General features: G+C 43.6%; 1 non-coding gene and 2 pseudogenes across 1 annotated transcript; 2 read left to right on the forward strand and 1 right to left on the reverse strand.

Moving 5' to 3' along the window:
• Positions 1–5,645: 5,645 nt before the first annotated feature.
• Mir3471-1 (microRNA 3471-1) lies at positions 5,646–5,776 on the reverse strand. Its single transcript, NR_037304.1, has one exon. It is a non-coding gene; the product is annotated as a microRNA 3471-1 (primary transcript).
• Positions 8,533–9,256, forward strand: Gm12918 (predicted gene 12918; annotated as a pseudogene).
• On the forward strand, positions 13,860–15,860 carry Gm12919 (predicted gene 12919; annotated as a pseudogene).

Here is a 25,487-nt window from a genome sequence, read left to right on the forward strand (position 1 = left end):
AATGCCCTGATTCTCTTTGCTTACTTCTGAAACTTCACAAGCCAGGCCTCCATGGTCTGCATGCATCTCAATACTTGCAGCTTCCAAACTCCCATAGATCAGTCTGTTATGTTTTGCATACTCCATGGACTTTTCAGCCCAACTTTTCAAATATTTCTACAGCTCTCAGAAAAAAAAGTGCATGGTCAGCTCTATCACACTGCTCTCCGATACCTACTTCTGACCTACCTTGATTTCTGCTGCTCTGATAAAGCATAATCAAAACCAACTTGGGGAGTAAGTGGTTTATTTAGCTTACAAGTTACCATTCATTATCCAGAAAAACCAAGGCAGGAACTCAAGGCAAGAATCTGAAAGCAGGAACTGAAGCAGAAACCATGAAGGAATGTTGAGTATTGGCTCACTTGCCCTGGCTTGCTCGGCTACCTTCATGTACAGCCTAGGCCCACCTCACCAGAGGTAACACTGCCCGTAATGGCTGGGCCTTCCTATGCCAATTATCAACTAAGAAAATGCCCCCACAGACACACTCACAGGGCAACTTCATGGAAGTAATTCCTCAAGTAAGATTCCCTCTACCTAGAGGGCTCTCATATCAAGTTGACAAAAACAACCTAACCAGCATGGGTACCAATTCCAGAAATCATTTGTAAAACTCACTGAGATGCTTATTCTTGGTTGTCAGTTTGACTACATCTATAATTAACCCAAGAGTCTGAGTATACCATCTGAGTATACCTGTGATGAATTTTTCTTGATTGAATCATTTGAGGTGGAAAGATACACCTTGAATCTGATCTGGGCCATGCCTAGTGGTACCTGGTGGCCATGGAAAAAGGAAGTGCTTGCTCTTCCATGATTGCCCTTGCTCTCACTGGGAGCTTCATCCCTTCACTGCCATTAGGGCCTCTTTTAGGGGGATTCCAATATATTCTGAAGACCAGCTGAGACATCCAGCTTTGTGGACTAAACAACTACTGGATTCTTGAATTTTCTGTTGGTAGACATCCATGTGTAGACTAGCTTAACAACCTGTAAACCTCTATAGTTAAGTCCTTTAGATAGATAGATAGATAGATAGATAGATAGATAGATAGATAGATAGATAGATAGATTCATTTTATTAGTTCCATTCCTCTAGAGAATCCTCATTAATAAACTCACCTTCTAGTTTAGTTTCTAAAAACGTCAATGTCTACATGGTGCAATGGACAGATATGTCCCCAAAATTCATAATGTTGAAATCCTAACCCAGGTATTAGAGAAAGCATACTTTGGGAAGGTATTAGGTCCCTTACAGTGAGATGTATGCCCATACAAAAACAACTTTCAGAGATGCTTTTCCCCTTCAGCTGTGTGAGGATACCATAAGAGGAAGCCACCTAACATACAGAAAGTGGGTTTTCCATAAACCCTAATCTATTGTTGCCTCAATTGTAGAGGTTCTCAAAACTGTAAGAGAATAAATTTCTGTTCTTTATACACTCTCTGTTCATGGTGCATGCCCAAATGGCCTAAGATATGAAGAATCTAGTACTATTTCATGACTAATAAGCCATACTTGTAACCTGCTAGCTACCCACCAGAAGCCTAGCCCACCAACTGATAAGTGACCCTTTGAGTTATTTTTTAATTCCATTATGTCTATGGGTGTTTTGTCTGCATGTATGTCTGGGCATGTGTGTGCTTTGTACCTGCAGAAACCAGAAGAGGGCATCCAGTCTCTTGGAACTGAAGTTATAGACAGTTGTGGGTCACCATATGAGTGCAAGAATTTAATCTAGGTCCTCTGAAAGAGTAGCCAGTGCTCTTAACCACTGAGTCATATCTCTAGCTCTTAAAGATCCTTTAAGAATAACCTAAAATACTAAAGTTTCCTGTGCCTTGTAAAATCCTGAAACACCCTTCTTGAGATTTGACCATCAACCATGTAACAACACAAGATGCTCTTGCCTTTTCAAGCTCTGACTGCCAATGCTTTTCCCGGCCAGGTGGCCGTCCATTCCCAACGACTGAACCCCACAGTGTGCACCTCTCCTCAACCCATGGGAAGCAGTGGTCAGTCCTCAGTCGGAGTGTGCACATGTCAAGAAGCCCCAGCACACATTGTTTCCAGATCATTCCTATTGGAAATTCAGATATTATATATGATGTTTAATTGTTACTGTAAAATACAGTTCTCCATGTTTCTCAAACTGCTTGTCAGATTTCATTAAGTCAGATTATTAGTCAGTCCCCCTTTTCTCTCATCAAAAAAAAAAAAAAAAAAAGTAAGGGGAGAAACAAAAGTAAGAGCATCCCAATGCAGCAGTCTAGGGAAAGAAATTTCAGAAGTCAAAGATGAAGAAGGAAGTTTTTCTAATGTAGTTGCCCTTGAATGAGGGTGGCATGGCCTGGAGTTCTGGATTGAATAAAAACCAAAAAGAAAGTTGAGCACCGGAATCTATCTTTCTACCTACCTACCTACCTACCTATTTATCTCATGTTTTCTCCCCCCTCTATCCCACCTAACTCACTCTCTCTGTCTCTGTCTCTCTGTCTCTGTCTCTCTGTCTCTCTGTCTCTCTCTGTCTCTGTCTGTCTCTGTCTCTCTCTCTCTCTCTCTCTCTCTCTCTTGTGTGTGTTTGTGTGTGTGTGTGTGTTTTCTAAGTGTGTATAATACAGTTTGACCAGCTGCTCCACCATGCTGGACTGCATCCTTAAACTATGAGCCAACATAAGCTTTTCCTTCCTCAAGCTCCTCTTTCTTGTTCTTTTGTCACAGTAATAAGAAAGTAGTTGGTAAAAGATTCTACTATGATGCTGTTACTGAGGGAAGCTAAATGAGAGGTGCTGAGGACCTGTCTGGATTATTTTTGCAATTCCCTAAGAATTTATAGTTTCAAAGTAATTGTAGTGGATTTTGTCTGTTCACTTTCTTGCTTGTTTGATTACTTAAGAAATTTGAGGGTCGATGGGTCACTGTAATTTTTTACTCAGGAAAATGGGAGTCTGGTTCTGGGAACACTGTGCGGGGAAGAAATGTAAATTATCCTGGTCCTTTAGTATCCCAAAAACCAAGCCTCCTCCTTGGCAGCTTCTTCCAGCAGCTCTAAGACACCTACACCGCAGGACACATAAAAGGACTGGACACCAAGCCCTGCAAGGGCTGTAAGGACTGCGAGCACTGGAAGCTCAGGAAGGGCTCCCAGAATCCTCTCAGGAGCCCACTTGAAGCTTCCTCATAAATCATAGATGTTTCTCCAGTCTCCATGTGTCTCACCTTGGCTTCTTAGTTTATTTCCAGGCTAGAGGTGGTCAGACTCTTGAAACTAAACTGAGGTGTCATTTGACAAGACTTAACACATCACCCCTCAGTATCTCTGAAACATCAAGTTGAGAATGTGCAAATCAGAGACTAAGGGAAGTTACAATGCCCTTTTGGTCCCCTGGTACAGATGTATCAATGAATTGACAGTTAGTATCAATGAATCACTTTTGTTCTGATTGATCCCCATGTATCAACAGTTGATTGGTAACTAACCTTCCAAGTAGATTTGTTCACTGGAAAAGAATGATCAGAAAAAAAAAAATAGTCAATGTGACACTACTGTACAAGCACACGAATTAGATGACAGCTGCACCAGCTGTTCATGCCTTCACTGTTAGCTATTGACACTAACTCAAGCCATGGACTCCCTTTGTTGAGGAGAATCTCAATCTAGATCAGGTTGGCCTGTAGGCAACCTTGATTTTGTGAATTGAAGTAGGAAAACCTGCCCACTGTGAGCAGTGCCATTCCCTGACCAGAACCCTGCACTGCATACACAGAGAAGGGAACTGAGTAGAGGCAGGCATTTGTTCCTCTCCTAACTGCTTCAAACTCCTGCCACTGTGACTTCACCACTACACAGATGCCAAATAAATAGTTTTCCCTAAAATTCTTGAGTATTTCATCACAACAACAGGAAATGAAACAAGGACACATGGGCCTTTATTATTATTATTATTATTATTAGATATTTTCTTTATTTACATTTCAAATGCTATCCCGAAAGTTCCCTATACCCTCCCCCCACCCTGCTCCCCTACCCACCCACTCCCCCTTTTTGGCCCTGGGGTTCCCCTGTACTGGGGCATATAAAGTTTGCAATACCAAGGGGCCTCTCTTCCCAATGATGGCCAACTAGGACATCTTCTCCCACATATGCAGCTAGAGACATGAGCTCTGGGGGTTCTGGTTAGTTCATATTGTTGTTCCACCTATCGGGTTGCAGACCCCTTCAGCTCCTTGGGTACTTTCTCTAGCTCCTCCATTGGGAGCCCTGTGTTCCATCCTATAGATGACTGTGAGCATCCATTTCTGTATTTTCTGGGCCTTTTTTTTTTAATCTTTACTGATATTTGGTGTGTTCTTTCAGCAGCCTTGTTCTCTATTGCTGATATTCTTTTCTGCTTGGCCGAGTCTACTCATGATGCAGCCCGCTGTCTTTTACCTTATTCACTGAGTTTTCATTCCCAATATTTCTGCTTGTTTTCTTTTTAACAGATCTCAATTTCTTTCCATCTTCCTGACTTTTTCACATACTTTTGAAGATTTCCTCCTCTACAGTATGAATTGGATTATATCCTCTTTCAGACCGTTGATCTCTCTTAACAGAGAGGGAAAAAAACATCTTGAAATCTTTCTGTGGCATTTTACACACTTCATTGTCCTTTGGAAGAGTCTCATGCTTTGCGTTAGAGGGTTGTCATTTATTTTTTTGTTTTTGTTTTGCTTTGTTTCATGCATTTCTGTGTTTCAACTTCCACACCTGTTGGTTTGGCTCTCTCCTCTGGATTTGGAGAAAGATCTACTTTTGAAGCCTCAATCCACAGTACTGCACCACATGGCAGAAACAACCCATTTTAGCAACAACAACAGCATCCATGATTTAAAAATACACTTGAAATCCATTACAGTCCTGCAAGAGCAGTGCCCTCACCTGACTAAAATCCCACAAAAATGACCAAAACTATTGTAGAATGTGCTATGCAGGTAGCAATTAGTGAGGGCAAAGGTAGAAATGGCAGACAAGTAAGGAAGGGGGGGGGGGGGAGTCAAGCAGGAGAAACAAAGCTAAGGAGACAAAGGAGAAAGAAATGCATGGAGAGAAGAGAGCAATGGAAAAGAAATAAGCAGAAAAGGAGAGACTGCACAAAGTGAAAAGAAAAGCAAAGGGATGGGAGACATACTTGCAAAATATGTGACACGAAGTGACCTCCAAAATATACCAGCAACTCTTAAAATTTCAGGGATGCTATTGAAACTAACAGAAGTTATGGACCAAATGGATTTAACAGATATGTATTGAACATTTCATCTTAAAACAAAAGGATATACCTTCTTCTCAGCACCTCATGGTACCTTCTCCAAAACTGACCATGAAATCGGTCACAAAAAGGCCTCAACAAGAAGACTGAAATAATCCCATGTGTCCTACCTGATCACCATGGACTAAGGCTGGTCTTCAACAGGAACAAAAACAACAGAAAGTCCACATATACATGTAAGCTGAACTACTCAATGATAACTTGGTCAAGGAAGAAAGAAAGAAATTAAAGATTTTAGAATTTAATTTAAGGTACAACATACCAAAACTTATGGGACACAATGAAAGCAGTGGTAAAAGGAAAACTCATAGCTCTAAATACCTCCAAAAAGAAACTGGACAGAGCATACACTAGCAGCATAACAGCACTAATTGAGGAAATGCCTTACAGTTGGATCTCATGGAGGCTCAACTGAAGCTCCTTTCTCTGTGATAACTCCAGCTGTGTCAAGTTGACACAAAATTAGCCAGGACAATATTCCAAACAGATTTTTAAAACGCGGTTGAGTGCATATTACTCTTAGTTACAGAAGATACCATGTATATTTAAGGGGCATTTAACTATTATTAATTATTTTTGATGACTTAAAGAAGGTGTCAATACTGAGTTGTATGTTTTAAAATAAATTCTATTAGTTTAATAAAAAAAGAAAAAATATCAGGGGCGCTTTTCTGGCCACTGGCCACTCTTAAATTTTCAAGTTCTGTTGGTAAGGCATTTGCTGTGCAAACACAGGAGTTAAGCCTGGCGTCGCAGACCTCATGTCAAAAGTCAGGCACAGCAGCTGGCTCCTGTAACCCAGTTCTGAGAAGGCAGAGATGGGAGGATTCCTGGAGCTTCCTGGCTAGCTACTGTAGCCAGTCCAATGAGCTCCCAGCTCAGTGGAAGATTCCGTCCCAAATATAAGGTGGAGAGCAGCTGAGAAAGGCATCAACATTAAGCTCTGGCCTTCACACACACTCACACGACCAGGCACCCACAAAAACGTGTATACACAAAAACAAAGTACCGTAAGGGCCTGCCTAGATTGGCCTGAGGGGCTTGTGTAGACATTTCTCAGAGAACATACTTATAACGCCGGGAATAAGTTTATATTGCGGAAAGAATTCACCGCGCATCATTCTCCTCTTGGTGATCCTTGGCGTAGCCGTTACAAGCTGACCACATCCTCAGGGTTCCAGGTCCTGGCAAACAACTCCTGAAAGCAGGTTCCTGACAGCTATGGTAGAAAGATCAGCCTCACAAATCTACAATAACAAAGGGCAATTCCCCATCACAGAAGCCCTGCCAGGCGCTGTACACGGATGCAGCGCTCCTGGCACCTGCAAGCATGGTATCTTCAGGACAAACGGGCCAAGAGGGATCCGCCTCTCCTGTTCCAGAGAGATGCAGAAGGAGGTAAGCAGAACTATAAAAGGTAACCCCTAACAGTGACCAGGGGAGAAAATATCCCAAACACAAAGACCCACTAGCCACCTGGAAGCTGAAATTAGTATCAGTGAGAGCTGGAATGGCGAGCGTGTCTTGTGGCACAATCAAATATGGGTAAAGGTCAGAGAAGGAACCTGAGCAGACATAAGTGGGATAGTCCAGGAAGCAAGAAAGTACACTTTTAAAAATCACCGCTTTGGTTTTAAAATGGCTGAAATCTGAGCATACTTTGTAGAGGAAAAGGACTGGGAAAGTCACAGACAAATTCTCTGCCTACTAAAAGATTCTTTGAACTCCAACAAGGATGGCACTGGCACTTTCTCCTTCCCCAGGTGGTGCTGGCCTGAATGTGGCTTTCTGAGGAAAGGGCAGTGCTGTGAAGACAGACTGGCTGCTTCCCACTGCACTAGAAAAACTTCCCAAAACTCCACAGGACTCTTTAAATGATAGACCACACTGAACTTGCCAAAGAGAAAGGTCCCACCCAGATGGGAGCTGGAGAGTAGGTCTCCATTTTACTTACACTGTGTCAAACACTGATGGATGCCGTACAACGATGAGGAATTGGAAGGGGGCGGGGATCCTGACACACCCCATGTACGCAACATATGGAACAAGTTACTGAAGAGAGTGGTCCTAGCAGGGTTTGTTAAAGCTGAGTCGGGGTATAACTCAGGGAAGATTGTGGGTGTGGTGGAAAAAATAGCAAAGTGGGATTAAGATAAAACAAAGCAGAAGAGAAATATTGGGCCTGGTAAACTTTCACCTTCCCTAAAGTGATTGATGTACTTATAAAGAGCCAGACTGGGCTTCATTTCTAGGGGTGACGCTGCTCGTGATCCCACATAAATCTATCATTCCTGCAGGAGTCCTGGGCAAAGTTGTTGTCATGGATAGAGACAATGCTGACATTCACACTGGTGAGATTCGGTATTTAGGTGGGGCAAACCACTGCTAACACTTACAGGCGAGCACGTGACTCTCATAGAAGGAAAGGGAGGGAACAGAAAGGATAGAAGAGGGAAAGAGGGGGAGACACAAGGGGAAAATGGCTCACTTTCTGCAATGCTCTAGTCTTGTATATTTGGTTTAGAGAATAACCACTCTGCTTGATTATGGCTTATTAGTATCAGAAGTCAAAGGACAGTTAACTATGACTGAAAGCCCCGTGAGAACTAAGCAAGATCAAACCTGTGCATTTTAGCCATTCGGATTTGAAAGGGTTGAACAGCACAAAGATGGAAACAGCCTGCCAAGCCCATGCTGGCATATCTACTGGTCCTGGGAAAGGCAGGAACTTCCAGGAGATAAAACATAAAAACATATATGACAAGACTTTCCCTGGGGGATTGCAGATCATGTCTATTCACCCCAGAGAGGGGGCCTATGACAGACCAAAGTCCAATTTGGAGACTGCAATCTTTATTGGGATTAATCACAATACAAGGGAGGGGTTACTTACAAAAGCAGTAATGACTCAAAGGCAGCAAAGCCCATGCCAGCACAAGTGACAGCTCACAAAGCTGGGAACCTGAAACACACTGCACAGCCTGCAAGCCACTCAACAGCAGCTCAACAGGCTGGGGAGTGTCCTCTCCAAGTGACCAGTCAGTTAGGCAGGCCTCTGCTTCTTCCAGACAGCTTGTGCGGTCTCCAAATCTTCTTTGCAGGATGGCTTAGAATTCTGCTACCTCAGCCTCCCAAGTGCTGAAAGTACAGGCATGTGCCACAACTTTTGGTTAAAATACATTTCAGGGCCGTTCTCCTGTATAGGAGGCAGCCATGGCGCCCAGCCGGAATGGCATGATACTGAAGCCCCACTTCCACAAGGATTGGCAGCAGCGAGTGGACACTTGGTTCAACCAGCCGGCGCGCAAGATCCGCAGGCGCAAGGCCCGGCAGGCGAAAGCGCGTCGCATCGCCCCTCGCCCCGCGTCCGGCCCCATCAGGCCCATCGTGAGGTGCCCTACAGTGAGATACCACACCAAGGTCCGGGCTGGCAGGGGCTTCAGCCTGGAGGAGCTCAGGGTGGCTGGCATCCACAAGAAAGTGGCTCGCACCATCGGCATCTCTGTGGACCCGAGGAGGCGAAACAAGTCCACGGAGTCACTGCAGGCCAACGTGCAGCGCCTGAAGGAGTACCGCTCCAAGCTCATCCTGTTCCCCAGGAAGCCTTCTGCTCCGAAGAAGGGAGACAGTTCTGCTGAAGAACTTAAGCTGGCCACCCAGCTGACAGGACCTGTGATGCCCATCCGGAATGTGTACAAAAAGGAAAAGGCCAGAGTTATCACAGAAGAAGAGAAGAACTTTAAGGCTTTTGCCAGTCTCCGAATGGCCCGTGCCAATGCCCGACTCTTTGGCATCCGAGCAAAAAGGGCGAAGGAAGCTGCAGAGCAAGATGTTGAAAAGAAAAAATAATTCTGTGTTGGAGAGTTGCAATAAATTTTCCATAAAGCAAAAAAAAAAAAAAAAATACATTTCAGGCATGATTTAAAGAGAAAAAATTGGACCAAGAGATGGCTCCTTCAGTAGAAGTGCTCGCCACAGAAGCCTGACAACCTAAGCTCAACTCCAGCATCCCAGTGAAAGAAAAGAATCAACTCCTGAAAGTTGTCCTCTGACCTACATGAACACACACACATGCAAGCATGCATATGCATGCACTAATAATAATAATTTAATTTTGTCAATAGTTATTAGCAAAGTACCAAAATAAATAAATAATATGCGAGAGATCTTGGAACTTAGACACTGACTGATGGCTTTCATTAAGGGCCTTTTGTCCCTACACTGTAGAAGAAAGAGAATACGAAAGAATAAAACGAGGAGACCTGAAGATGATGCTGTTTCCTTTCTTGTCTTGGACTGGAACTACCTCTAAAGTGGGCAACAGACCTGTAATTAGAACTCTCCACCCTGCCACCACCCAATAGTGACATCTTAGGTAGTTGCCATCCTTTGTAAATTAGCACCATGATGTACTCCGAGTGAACACTATTGGATGTCCCCAGTATCTGTTCCCCTTGCTTCTTCCCTAAGTCCCAACTTTTTTCATTCATTGGCACACACCCCAGATGACCTAGTGAAAACTACTCCATTCTCTGCTCCATGAGTAGATCCTGTCTGCTTAGGCCAACAGCCATATTCCCACTCTTCCATGCCGGTGACAGGCCCAGGAAGCACCAAGCTGCTGTGGGTTATGCTCCATGGCAGGGATAAAATACTTAACGAGGAGAGGCCTTTTCTTCCACACGAGTGAGAGATTTTTCTTATTGTAAGCTAGTTATAAATAATGAGGTGGGCTGCCCAAGTTGCTTCTGACATGAGGGAGTGTGAGCTTGGATAGAGTTGATACCATTGATGCCGGAGTGGAAAGAATTACCCACAGGCCCCGCAACCTGCTCATTAACAGTCCTGAGACTCCCACACGTCTGGAATTAAAGCTGAGACGATTGTAACTTACTCTTTTGTTTAAGACTGTGGATCAGGCTTTCTAGTGCTTGCACCTGGCTAAATAACCACGCAGTAAGGGTGAGGTTAGGATTAAACTATATATTCTATTGGAAAACATGCTATAAACTATAGACAAACCAAATGCATAGTTTAACTAATTACATAGAAGGGATTTTTAGTAACCATCCTCAAGTGTTGTAAGTCTCACCTCCTCTGTGTTGAGATAACCTTGTCCTCTCTCCTGACTTCTGAGCAGAGATATGTATTCATATAACACTTGGTGCATTATCTACACATAATAAATACAAAATAATTTATTAACTAACAAGTTGCCACCAAATGTTCTTACAGCTTTGGAATCTTCATGTGAAACTGATCACACACAATAATTGTTTAACTATTACGTTATCCATTTCTATAATCCTGAGTGTCTGTCTTATGGTTGAAGTCTCATTAAACTGCCGCTGCCCTGTTTAAGTTGAAGTGCTTAATATGTGGTCCCTAAAGGCACTCTTGGGGAAGAACCAGCACCCGGCTTCTCCATACATCATCATCTTGATTTATTTTGTTCAAAGGACAGAGTTCAACATCCAGAAACAAGATGTCAAAAGCTAAAACGTTTCTGCAAAAGACAACAAATGTTGTGAAGATAGAGAAAGAGGAGCCCTTATCCACTGCCCATGGAAGTATAAAGTGGAGTATCCATAACTGAAATCAGCATGGAAACATCTCAAAAGACTAAAGATAGAACTACCATATAACTACTTCTGCATGACCTACCATACAGATACTTGCACATCCATGTTGATTAATGCCCTGTTTATAATAGAAAAAAAAAACTGGAATCAACAGATGAATGGATAATAAAAGCTGATAAATATACACAATTTTTCAGGAAAAAAAAGTAGATGGGACTAGAAAACATTGTCATAAGCAAGGCAACCCAGGCTCAGAAAAACCAACACTGGGTTCTCCCGCATATGCGGATCCCAGCCTCTGTCACGTGTAAATGTGGGTGCAACCCAGGAAACTAGAAAGGGGGCATAAGATAGGGAGGCGGAGGCTTCAGTAAAGAATTATGGGAGGAACTAGAACATGTGTGATAAGGCAGTGGAAGGGGGCACTGGGACAAAGGGCACACACAGCAGGGAAAGAGGCAAGGACAGGAAGAAGGGAAGCTGACCAAAATAAAGTATGAAGAAGCCGTGAGGAAACCTGTGTGGGCTAGTTAAGTGTGTTTCATTTCAAACCAAAGGGAGAGACTGGTTTTTTTGTTTTGTTTTGTTTTGTTTTGTTTTGTTTTGTTTTGTTTTAATTTTTAAAGACCAGGAAAGGGCTGTGGAGATGGCTCAGTGGGTAAAGTAAGGGCTGTTCAAACACGAGGAGCAGAATTTGGATCTTCACCACCGCCCTCAGTGCTGGGAGAGCAGAAACAGGCTGGGCGCTCACTGGCTAAACAGCTGAGCTAGCTTCAGACTCTTGAGAAGCCTTGTCTGAAGAAATGAGGTGGAAAGGAATAGAATGCATCTCTAGCTTCCTGCCTCCATGTGTTCATGCACAGGTAAAGACACCCACGCACATAAGTGTGCACACATGATTCCATAACGTATGCACACAGTAATACAGTTTTAGTTTAAAATATTAAAGTGCCTATTTTAAAAGACTAGGAGAGATGAACCCTAGAAGTCCTAACTTCATAATTTTGAGGTTTTGCTTACAAAATATCACATTTATCATGTCATTTTCCTCTTTCTTTTATTTTCTCTAAAGATAGTTATTTATACCCATTTTAATAATCTTCATGTTTTACTCTTATATGTTTTAACTTACATGAAAAACCACATTCACAGAGGCTACTAGGAAAATTTGTCAGTAACCAGGTGTATTTCTGATGAAGTATTTTTTTTAAAGCATTAGAGTATGCGTGCACACAGACACATATATATGACCTTGGGAAATAGCAGGGATGATCAGCACTGATGTCACTGCTACAAAACCAATCACAAGTAGCCTGGCCACATAAAAGGCTCAGATTAGCACAGAATTGTTTTCAATTATTTTATTTCTAGAAGAATTAAGAATATATGAAGGGCTGGTGAGATGGCTCAGTGGGTAAGAGCACCCGACTGCTCTTCCAAAGGTCCAGAGTTCAAATCCCAGCAACCACATGGTGGCTCACAACCATCCGTAATGAGATCTGATGCCCTCTTCTGGTGTGTCTGAAGACAGCTACAGTGTACTTACATATAATAAATAATAAATAAATCTTTAAAAAAAAGAATATATGAAAAGATGATTCTGGGAAGATAGCTGAATACCTACCAGCAAACTGTCTCCCCATATAGATGATGGATGCATTGGAAGAACTGATGTAACCATTAAGAATTCTGGTATCAACTGGGTTTTGTTTATTTGTGTAAGAGAGCCAATATCAAGATAATTGTGACGATACTGTGCAAAGTGGTAAAATGAACGTAAAGTTTGTAGTAAGCTCCATTGTAATACCCAAGCTCAAGCAAATAACCTACCTCTCTGCCCACATTTCTCCAGCTCTAGTGATTAAATACAGTAAGCCCAAAAGAGAGTTCAAAATGTAGCAGTTATGCAATCAGCTACAGTGTGAACATGAGAATTCTATCCCCAGCTCAGTCATTGCCATCAGACATGCAGAGAACTCAATGCCAGACAGCAGTACCCAAGGAAACTGACCTGACCTTGGGGAAAGGGGTGTGTCAGATTAAACCACTAAACAGTTAAAGCATTTAATAGTAATCTTGGGTCTAGTCCAGTCCAGCATAGATACACAAAGGACTAGAACTGGAGTCCTAAATGGAAATGCAAATGTATGAACTATGAAGACAGTCATAGCTGAGCTGATAACAATTTGATTCCAGGTATACTCCTTCATATTGAAACAGACTCTACCAGGACCAAGAGAGACAAAGAACAATGTCCTAGTAGCAGAGCTTAGAAGAGGCCAGAAGTTGGTCCAAGCTCTCATCGTGTGGTGATTTGAATAGGTTTGGCCCCCAAAGATTCCTGTGTCTAACGCTTGGACATAGGGAGCAGCACTATTAGGAGAAGGTGTGAACTTATTGGAGGAGGTGTGGCCTTGCTGGAGGCTCGAGGCTGGCTTTGAGGTCAACTATGTTCAGGCTCTGTCCAGTGTGGAATCAAGTCTTCTCCTGGCTGCCTTCAGATCAAGATGTAGTACTCCCAGCTCCTCTGGCTTCCTGCTTCTGCCATAATCATTGTCTTAGTTAGAGTTTCCATTGCTGTGAAGAGATGCCATGACCAAGGCAACTCTTATAAAATTTATTGGGGGTGGCTTACAGTTTCAGAGGTTTGGTCTATTATCATCCTGGCATCTTGATCCAAAAGCATCCAGAAGGAGACCCTGTCTTCTACAAGCAGCCAGGAGGAGGGTCTCAAAGCCCACCCCCCCCAAAATGACACACTTCCTCCAACAAGGCAAACACCTATTGCAACAAAGCCACAACTCCTAATAAAACCACTTCCCATGGGCCAAGCATATTCAAACCACCACAATGATAATGGACTAAACCTCTGAAACTGTAAGTTAGCCCCAATTAAATGTTTACCTTTATAAGAGTTGCCTTGGGGGCACAAAGTCTGAGGGCTGAAGAGTAGCAGACGTTTCCACAGCCGCTGACCCGCAGCTTGAGTGTCCCGCACCGCCTTTCGTGGAAGTCTGAGCCGGCTGTACAGCTTTCCTCCTTGTTCCTGCAGCCATGTCCACAAACGAGAATGCTAACTTACCAGCTGCCCGACTTAACAGATTCAAGAACAAGGGGAAGGACAGCACAGAAATGTGTCGCTGCGGAATAGAAGTTAGTGTGGAACTCAAGAAAGCTAAAAACGATGAGCAGATGCTGAAAAGGAGAAATGTCAGCTCCTTTCCTGATGATGCTACTTCTCCGCTACAGGAAAACCGGAACAACCAGGGGACTGTAAATTGGTCTGTTGAGGACATTGTTAAAGGCATAAACAGTAACAATTTGGAAAGCCAGCTCCAAGCTACTCAAGCTGCTCGGAAATTGCTTTCTAGAGAGAAACAGCCTCCTATAGACATCATCATCTGGGCTGGTTTGATCCCAAAATTTGTGTCCTTCTTGGACAAAACTGATTGTAGTCCTATTCAGTTTGAGTCTGCTTGGGCACTCACCAACATTGCTTCTGGAACATCTGAACAGACCAAAGCTGTGGTGGATGGAGGTGCTATCCCAGCGTTTATTTCTCTCTTGGCATCTCCCCGTGCCCACATCAGCGAGCAGCTGTTTGGGTTCTTGGAAACATTGCAGGTGATGGTTCAGCTTTCTGAGACTTAGTTATCAAACACAGTGCGATTGACCCACTGTTGGCACTTCTTGCAGTTCCTGATCTGTCAACCTTGGCATGTGGTTACTTACATAATCTTACCTGGACACTTTCAAACCTTTGTCAAAACAAGAACCCTGCACCTCCCTTAGACGCCGTTGAGCAGATTCTTCCTACGTTAGTTCGACTCCTGCACCACAATGATCCAGAAGTATTAGCAGATTCCTGCTGGGCCATTTCCTACCTGACTGATGGTCCAAATGAGCGCATTGAGATGGTTGTGAAGAAAGGAGTTGTTCCCCAACTTGTGAAGCTTCTAGGAGCTACTGAACTGCCCATTATGACTCCCGCACTAAGAGCCATAGGGAATATTGTCACTGGAACAGATGAGCAGACTCAGAAAGTGACAGATGCAGGAGCACTTGCAGTCTTTCCCAGCCTGCAAGTCTAACAAACCCCAAAACTAATATTCATAAGGAGGCCACGTGGACAATGTCGAACATTATAGCTGGACGCCAGGATCAGATACAGCAAGTTGTGAATCACGGCCTAGTCCCCTTTCTTGTTGGTGTCCTCTCTAAGGCAGACTTTAAGACACAGAAGGAGGCCGCGTGGGCTATAACTAACTGTACCAGCGGTGGGACTGTTGAGCAGATTGTGTATCTTGTTCACTGTGGGATAATAGAACCTTTGATGAACCTCTTGAGTGCAAAAGATACCAAGATTATTCAGGTTATTCTTGATGCCATTTCAAATATCTTTCAGGCTGCAGAGAAACTAGGTGAGACAGAAAAGCTCAGTATAATGATTGAAGAGTGTGGAGGCTTGGATAAAATTGAAGCCCTACAGAGCCATGAAAACGAGTCTGTATACAAGGCCTCATTGAACTTAATGGAGAAGTACTTCTCAGTGGAGGAAGAGGAAGATCAAAATGTGGTGCCAGAAACAACCTCTGAAGGCTTCGCCTTCCAAGTTCAGGAGGGAGCTCCCGGGACCTTTAACTTCTAATGTCCAGCCAAGGCACAAAGTTGTTAGCTATGTGCTGTGCTATTCTGTATTCTCATAGATTTGTCTTACTGTTTCTCTACTAAGAACTCTTTTTAAATGTGGTTTGTTATTGTAGCACTTTTTACAAAAGAAACTATACTTGAACAGTTATAAACTGTACATACTCTATGAAGCTGTCCTCTGAATTTATTTCTATGTGGAATTTCGTACCCTGTCATGTCCTGTAAATAAAGATTAAAGTTCCATTCTTTACTCTGAAAAAAAAAAAAAAAAAAAAAGAGTTGCCTTGGTCATGGTATGTCTTCACAGCAATAAATCCCTAACTAAGACATATGGTATGTTGAAAGTTCACCACCACCTTAACATATCCTCACCAAGTCTTTTAGTCTTTGCAATAATGGTTAAGGAACTGTAAGAGGTCAGCTTATCCTGAATGTCTGGATACGCTCTAAACAAGATCACTTACTTCCTTAGAAAAGAGGTGTATTAAAAAAAGAAGGCAGAGCTTAGAGTGATAAGGCTACAAGCCACACACCACCAGGAGTTCTGATAGCTCTCAGAAGCTGGAAGAGGCAAGAATCAAACCCTTCCTTACAGTCTTCAGAGGGAACGCGCTTCTGACCACACCTGGATTTGGGACCTCCAGCCTCCAGAACTAAAAGAGTAAATGTGCTGTTCTTTTCAGGCAACCCTAGGAAACTGCTACAGCCCTGATAAGCATTTATAGTTCAGACAAAGCTCCACAGCTATAAATGGCAAAGCAAAGCAGCATTTTTCTCACTGGATACCAGACTTGGGCCATCCAGACTGTTCCAAACTTCACAGTGGTGGGGAAAAGTAAGCGTGGATTGGTTCAGGACCTGGTGGGTTCATCTCAGCCATGACATCCAGGCAAGGAAAACAACCGATAAAGAAATCCACAACTTTTTTGTAATAAATGACAAATGTCACCTAAAATGTGACAATATATACTTAGAGACAATGTCCTGTTTCAGAACAACAACAAAAAAAAAGTCAGAAAGCACACTGTTCCTGCTGTGGAGAAATCTGTGCCATGGTTCTGGGTTAGTTCCCTCCATTCATGTTTGAGACAAATGCCAGCATGTGAGGACAGAGACAAGACCAGGCTGTGATTCACAGCTGTTCAGGTGCTCCTTCAGAGATCCCAGATCCCTGCTGCAGTGCCGCAAACCCCTGAAGTGCTCAGGAAGATCCTTCTTCAGCCAGTGACCACCGGGGCTCGAGAAGATTATGTTGCACCCAAATTAACATGAAAGGAGACTGGGTTAGAACTTTCGATGATAAGTTGTTCTTATGGGAAGGCCAAGTCCAAGAGTCAGCCTGGTGAGTACATAACAGAGATTCGCCATTTCTCACTCCAAAATAGTATCAAAATGGGATTTCAGTTTACATGTTCTCAAAAGCCATGTGCCCCTCTTCCAGGTAGTGCAGGAAACTCATGAAGACCCCGTTACAGTTCTGTCTTGCAGAAGCTTCTGCTCATGGTTATAAGAAGAATCTACCTAGTCCCTAACCTCCAGGGCTATGGGTATAGTTGAGTAGCACAAACCATCAAAATTTAAGGTAGAGAACTAGTGTTTTAATACAGCCATGAAAATACTCCAAAATATGGCCACTGTAAACCATCTTGTCCCAAGCAATCAGCATAATCCTGCAATAAGAGGATGCAAGGCATTGGTACAATGAGGGTCTCTAAGAAAACAGACTGTCTCAATCATTTTACCTCTCTGACCTACAATCACTTCCATTTAAGATGGAAGATCTGTGTGCAGAAATCACTAAGTTCTTTACCAGCTTCAAAATATTCCTTGGGTGATTCATTGTAAGACAAACGACGTTTTCATTAAAACATATGGTTTGGTCTCCACACAGAAGGAAGGTCGATCAAGGAATAAGGTACAGTGGCCTACTCAAAAGCTGGTGTTCCTCCATGAAAGGCTCCATGGCCTGTGGAAGGAAGCTGACAGTTCTCTCGCCTCAGCTGAGGCTCAGGAGACATTTAATAGCTCCACAATACAGTTTTCACTGTCTTTACTATAGTACCTGGCTAGGATTCCTCTCTGGCTCCCATATTTCTTGAATTGATTAACTTTCTAAAGGTTAAAACACAAACCTAATATGAGAGCTGGGGTTATAACTCAGCAGTATGGCGCTTGCCTAGCATTCGCAAGGCCCTCATTATCCCCAACAACAACATGCACATGCGCACAGCATCCCATGGAAGATGAGTTATGCTTGCAAAACTGTCAAACTGAAAAGAACGCTTGAGTGCAAATGTCTCAGAGAGAGGCCTGACCACTGGCTTCCAGAAAATTGATGTTTGGAACTGCATGCTTACCTCCTGCCGACTGGATCTACTCTGTATGTTGCTTGCCTATGTGGTTGGTGCTAAAATATTCATTTGGGTAGAGTCAAAAATGGTATTACACACCTAGCACATCTGTGAAAGCTTGCCTTTTGAACAAATGACCTAAGCCCACCCGTCCTCCATCTGTCAGGAGCTGCTGCTACCCAGGTGCCAACCCTGAACCTAGTCCTCCCAGACAGACACATGGGGGCCCCAAGCATGAGAGGGTCTAGTGAGAGTAGCAGGTTTTATCCTGACTGCTAAAGAGACATGTACGAAAACTAGAAAGACTACAGAGGTACATGCCTTCAGAATGTGTCTGGGGTCAAAGTACAGCCTGGTTCCTGAGAGAGCTCCTGACAGCCTGATAACCTGACATTGTTATTCTTAAGCAGCAAGTCTCACTACTGGTATCTAACACTGGACAAATTGACAGCAACAGGGTGGGTGGAAGAGAAAAGAATATGTTTTGCAGTTTAAAAAAAAGAAGAAAAAGAAAGAAAAAGCTTTCTGATTTCTCAAGCCATTTGAAACCTTGCCAGAGAAATACTTGATTTCAGCATTCCTCCGCTCTCCACAACGATGCCGAAAGTGGTGTCCCCCACATGTGAGGATGTATTTCAGAGCCAGAGTTTTCTCAAGATGTTCCAAGCCTGCAGGCTCCTGATTCTTTTTCAAATTACCAAGATGATAGTATCCCAGTGAGAATTGTGATTAGTCTAAACTCTCCACAGCTGTGAGAGATGAATGTACAAATTCCATAAAGAGTCTGCATGCTCTGGACTGAATTTACCTACATGACATCGCCTAATTCCAGGACCACTCGAAACAAGCAGAGCTGCTAAAATGCTGTCTTCCCTAACATCCGATGCTGGAAGGCTTAAGCATCCTCCTAGAGGGTGTCTCTCTCGGGCCAATGCCACCCAGCAGTGGCCATTTATTTAGTAGGACTGTGGCATGTCAGGAGAACAGCAGGGCTGGGAAATTAAACCTAAGTATGTAGAATTCAAAGGGGCCCTGCAGTTCATTACGTGAATAATCATGAGGATTATTAAACACCTTGTAACTGAAGGGTTGGCCTGGAGCTAAAGGGACAACAAAACCAGCTGCCTCACCACCTCTAGCTCACTGAACACAGACTCAGAACATTCTTTGATTACTTGGAAAAGTACACAGGACCTTGTTTTCTTAATTTGGACACCTTCTTGTGAAAATACATCCCTGGACATATAGCACAGACCTAGGTACCTAGGTTCTGCCTTTGCCACCATCCTCAGTCGTTCTTCCCGCCCATCTCCATTCTTTTGGGATTCCCCACTGATGTCAGAGCTACTCTCCTCCAGGGACCCCCACAGTTGCCTTACTCAGCAGGGACCCAGGTAGGCTACCCATGCCCTCCTTCATTCTGATCTTCCTAAGCTTCTCCCTAGAGCTTCTGGTGCAGTTGGCCTCAGTCTCTGCTCCCAGATCATCTCCATTCCTTTGAGACTTGACCACATGTGGCACAGATTCAGAGTACCCCTACTTCTACCTCCAGAGCCCTCCATGGATCCAGACCCTGAACCCTCCTTGAGATCCCCAGAGTTGCATCCCTTCTCCTGAATGCTAGCCTACCATCCCACTGAGCTGATCTGAGACTGCTTTGAGTCTGAACCTAGAGTTCCAGCCAGAACTTGAGATCAGGGACCAGTTTGAGCCTAAACCCTGAAACCCAGAGTGGCCCCAACATTGAAAAATAAGCATTATTCAGCTGATCCACAACCTGACAGATTGGGGTAACCCAATGACGAGCCAATGAAGGTCAAACCAGATATCTACACCAAGAAACACCACAAACATCATAACTCCAGGTGCCTAAATCATATCACAAAAACTATGAATACCATGCCTCCTATAGAAACCATTCCTAGGGCCTCGAGAGATAGCTCAGTGGTTAAGAGCACTGACTGCGCTTCCAAAGGTCCTAAGTTCAATTCCCAGCAACCACATGGTGGCTCATAACCATCTATGCACTCTGATGTACTCTTCTGGTGTATCTGATGAAACACGCTTGCTTTGGCTAGGCTCTGGTGCTCGCCTGCCATCTAGTCAGCCCCCATGGCTAACTAACACTTTCCCGAGGTCCGGGGTATGTTCCCAGAACCTTATCTCAATTAGAAAGTGTCTTTGACAGGCAGTACTCCTAAAGGCAGTGAACTGGGGACTGCCCATAACAAAAATGGCGGACAATCCTGGGACTGCCCTTAGTTAAGATGGCACTGAAGTGGCAGGCAGCCACGTGACTGCCCCCTAGCTAAGATGGCACTAAAGCAATAGTATAGGAAAACCTTATCTGCCCACAACAAAGATGGTGCTGAAGCTACAGCTCCGCCTGGAGGAAAGCCAGATGTTTGTTATATGTTAGAAAGGAATGGCAGAAGCAGCTAAGTATCTTAGAATGGAATGGCAGAAACATGACAGAGACAAGCATAAAGACGAATCTAAGCGGCACAGTGTGAGGGGCACAGAGCAGCTTGGCAGTGGGTGGTGGCCACGGGAGTGCAGGCAGCAACTCAGCAGAGCAGAGTAGGTAGCTGGGCTGGACAGAGAGCAGCGCCTGAAGCAGTGTTCTGTCTCCTAGCAACTCTGCTCCAGTGAGAGAGTGTGCTCTGTGCTGAAAGGTGCTGGGGGTTGGGGGGGTGAAGGCGGGGGGGGGGGGGGGAGGGGGGAAGCGAACCTGCGGGAACTGAGAGCACCTGTAGCTGTGCCCTGTCTGCCAACAACTACAAGGAGAGCAGAGGCTAGCTGTTGCGGCGGCAATGTCAAAGTCAAAGGGGTGGGGAACCGGGAGTGAGAGCAAAGAAATAAAGCATCAAGAAAATGAGAGAAAGGGGAAAAGCCTACATGGAAATCTTATTCTTCTTTTGGATCACAGTTCTCTTTTTAAAATGTCGATAAGCAGTCATTTAGAGTTATTGTTTGTGGATAATGGGGCCAAATTTAGCCTGTAAATTTGACCAGGAGGCATCCCAGTAGGGACGTGACAGCAAAGACCTTCCCTTCTGGGTGAGACTAAGTTATTTATCTTATCACTTGCAAAGTCCTGAGGATAAATTAATAACTATAAGAAGGACTTATTAATCGTATCAGGGCATCCCTAGGGTAAATCAATAACTAGGATGAAATGACCAGCCAGGCTAGTTTTACTAGGTTGTTATGTAGTAATCTATCGGATGAGCTGTGGGAGCAGCACTGGAGCTGTGAGGCCAAGGGTCCAAGGGAAGCTTGGGGGGTAGGGAGAGGGGAAGAGAGCACTCACCTCACCTGAGGGTAGAGGTCCTAAAACAAGACCGTGAATATGGGAAACTTACCAATTCACCAGAATTTGGATGAAGTTTTATGGATCCAATGGCTGGGAAAGCCATGTGAGGGGGAGGGGGCGGCGGATATGAACTCGCACAATCTGTGAATTTGCAAATCTGAGTCTCATGTTGTGTTTTATAAAAAAGAAAGAGCTTCAAGGATATGTTTGGTAGAAGCACAGTATGGTGATGTGGAAGGGGTACCTCTGTGGGCCCATGCTGAGACATCCCTTCCCCCTGAGGGACAAGCCATATAGCAGATACAGTATGGAATAGAATTTATTCAGGGCATGGGGACTGGAGTTGGGAAAAGAAGAGAGAGAGACACAGAGACAGATGAGGAGAGAGAAGCCTGGCCAGGAATACATGGACAGATGGGGGAGGGGGAGGGAGAGAAGGAACAGAGAGCGTAAGAGAGTGAGGAGGGCCAAACAGTGCCTTTTATAGTAAGCCAAACATACCTGGCTGTTGTCAGGTAACTGTGGGATAGAGCCCAGAAGGAATACTAAACAGACTGAACCTCTGAAACTGTAGGCCAGCCCCAATTAAATGCTGTCCTTTAAAAGAGTTGCCTTGGTCATGGTGTCTCTTCACAGCAACTGAAACCCTAACTGAGATACACAGTCAGAATGGCCAAGATTAAAACACATCAACTGCTAGGGCACATTGATTCATTGCTGGTAGGAATACAAACTGGTACAGCCACTATGAAAATCAGTGTGACAGTTCAAAGGGCTCAAAATAGACTTACCATAGTATCTCTATATCTTACTACAGAGATACCTGCCCATCCACGCTCATTGATGCTATAGTCATAATAGCCAGAAACTGGGAACAGCATAGATGCCCATCAACTGATGAATGGATAATGAAAGTGCAGTTTATTTACACAGTGGAATTATATTTATATGTTAATAAAAAATGAAACTTGCAAGTAAACAGATGGAGCTAGAAACAATCATCCTTGGTTAGGTAACCCAGACCCAAAAAACAAATACTTATGTTTTATATGTTGACGCTATCCTTTAAGATTTTGATATGTAGCAATCTTACTAAAATCAGGGACTAGACAAGGCTTCTATCTATCTATCTATCTATCTCTCTCTATCTATTTAATATAGTACTTGAAGTCTAGCTAGAGCAATTAGACAACAAAAGGTCAAAAGGATACAAATTGGAAAGAAAGAATTCAAAATATCACTATTTGCAGGTGATATGACAGTATACTTAAAGGACACCAAAAATTCCACTAGAGAACTCCCACAACTGATAAACAACTTCAGCAAAGTGGACAGATATAAAATTAACTCAAACAAATCAGTAGCCTTCCTATACTTAAAATATAAATGGGCTGAAAAAGAAATTAGGGAAATGACACCCTTCACAATAGTCACAAACAATATAAAATATCTTGGTGTGACTCTAACCAAACAAATGAAAGATCTGTACGACAAGAACTTCAAGTCTCTGAAAGAAGATCTCAGAAGATGGAAAGATCTCTCATGCTCATGGATTGGCACGATTAATATTGTAAAAAAATGGCTATCTTGCTGAAAACAATCTACAGATTCAATGAAATCCCCATCAAAAAACTCAATTCTTAGTTAGAAAGAGCAATTCTCAAATTCATTTGGAATAACAAAAAAAAAAAAGGATAGCAAAAACTATTCTCAAAAATAGAAGAACTTCTGGGGGAATCACCATCCCTGACCTCAAGCCGTACTACAGAGCAATTGTGATAAAAACTGCCTGGTATTGGTACAGACACAGGCAGGTAGATCAATGGAATAGAATTGAAGATGCAGAAATGAACCCACACACCTATAGTCACTTGATCTTTGACAAGAGAGCTAAAACCATCCAGTGGAAAAAAAGACGGCATTTTCAACAAATGGTGCTGATTCAACTGGAGGTCATGTAGGAGAATGCAAATTGATTTATTCTTATCTCCCTGTACAAAGATCAAGTCCAAATGGATCGAAAGCAGATACACTGAATCTAATAGAAGAGAAAGTGGGGAAAAGTCTTAAACACATGGGCACAGGAGAAAATTTCCTGAACAGAACACCAATGGCTTATGCTCTAAAATCAAGAATTGACAAATGGGACCTCATAAAATTTCAAAGCTTCAGTAAGGCAAAGGACACTGTCAATAGGACAAAACAGCAACCAACAGATTGGTGAAAGATCTTTACCAATCCTACATCCGATAGAGGGATAATAGCCAATATATACAAAGAACTCAAGAAGTTAATACTCCAGAGAACCAAGTAACACTATTTAAAAATGGGGAACAGAGGTAAACAGAGAATTCTCAACTGAGGAAACTCGAATGCCTGAGAAGCACCTAAAGAAATGTTCAACATCCTTAGTCATCAGGGAAAAGCAAATCAAAACAACCTTGAGATTCCACCTCACACCAGTCAGAATGGCTAAGATCAAAAACTCAAGTGACAGCAGATGCTGGTGAGGATGTGGAGAAAGAGGAACACTCCTCCATTGTTGGTGGGATTGCAAGCTGGTACAAGCACTCTTGGAATCTGTCTGGGGAATCTGTCTGGCAGTTCCTCAGAAAATTGGACATAGTACTACGTGAGAACCCAGCTATACCACTCCTGGGCATATACCCAGAAGATGCTCCAACATGTATTAAGGACACATGCTACACTTACATTCATAGCAGCCATATTATAATAGCCAGAAGCTGGAAACAACCCAGAGGAATGGATACAGAAAATGTTGTACATTTACACAATGGAATACTATTCAGCTTTTAAAAACAACAACTTCATGAAATTCACCTGTGAATGGATGGAACTTGAAAATATCATCCTGAGTGAGGTCAGTCACAAAAGAACACACATGGTATGTTCTCACTGATAAGTGTAGAACAAAAGTTCAGAATATCCAAGATTCAGTTCAGAGACCTTATAAAGCCCAAGAAGAAGGAAGACCAAAATGTGGATGCTTCAGCGATTCTTAGAAGAGTGAACAAAACATTCACAAGAGGAAACATGGAGACAAAGTGTGGAGCAGAGACTGAAGGAAAGGCCATCCAGAGACTGCCCCACCTGGGGATCCATCCCATATACAGCCACCAAACCTGTATTCTATTGTGGATGCCGGGAAGTGCTTGCTAACTGGAGCCTGATATAGCTGTCTTCTGAGAGGCTCTGCCAGAACCTGACAAATACAGAGGTGGATGCTCGCAGCCAACCATTGGACTGAGTGTAGGGTCCCTGATAGGGGAGTTGGAGAAGGTACTGAAGGAGCTGAAGGGGTTTGCAGCCCCATGGAGGGAGCAAGAGTGTCAACAAGCCAGACCCACCCCCTCCCCCAGAGCTCCTGGGGACTTGACTACCAAACGAAGAATACACATTGAGGGACCCATGGCTCCAGCCACATATGTGGCAGAGGATGTGGTAGAGGAAGACCTTGTTGGATATCAGTGGGAGGAGAGGCCCTTGGGCCTGAGAGTGTTCAATGCCCCAGTGCAGGGAAATGCCAGAGAGGGAAGACAGGAGTGAGTGGGTGGGGGAGCACCCACATATCAGCTGGGGTAGGGGAAATAAGATAAGCGGGTTCCGAAGGGGAGACCTGGAAGGGGGAAAACATTTGAAATGTAAATAAAGAAAATATCCACACACAAAAATGATTTTGATATGTGTGCTACAATTCACGTAACCACAGATCTTAGGAACCTGTGAAGAAACACCATGACCATAGCAACTCTTATAAAAAGAAAGCATTTAATTGGGGCTTCCTTGTAATTTCAGAGGTTTAGTCCATTGTCCTCATGGTGGGGAGCCTTGTGACACACAGACAGACATGGTAGCTGAGAGTTCTACATCCAGATCTGAAGGCAGCAGGAGGAGAGATCCTTTGTGCCTCCTTGGGCTTCTGAACCTTCAAAACACCCCCAGTGACAACAAGGCCACACCTACCCCAACATTCCTCCTAACCCTTCTAGTAGTGCTACCCCTGATGACTAAGCATTGAAATACATGAGCCTATGAGAGCCACTTACCCAAATCATAACACCCAGTAAGGGGCCAAGGGTGAAAAGTGAATCTGCCCAGAAAGGGAATATAGAATGTGGTGTTATGACGGGACAAAGGGGACATTGGAAGAGGTAGATCACAGGGGACTTGGATGGAGTGCAGGGTAGAGGAAGGAATGTGGAGAGGTGTTATTAG

Source organism: Mus musculus, chromosome 4 (assembly GCF_000001635.26).
Source record: "Mus musculus strain C57BL/6J chromosome 4, GRCm38.p6 C57BL/6J".
Lineage (NCBI taxonomy): Eukaryota > Metazoa > Chordata > Mammalia > Rodentia > Muridae > Mus > Mus musculus.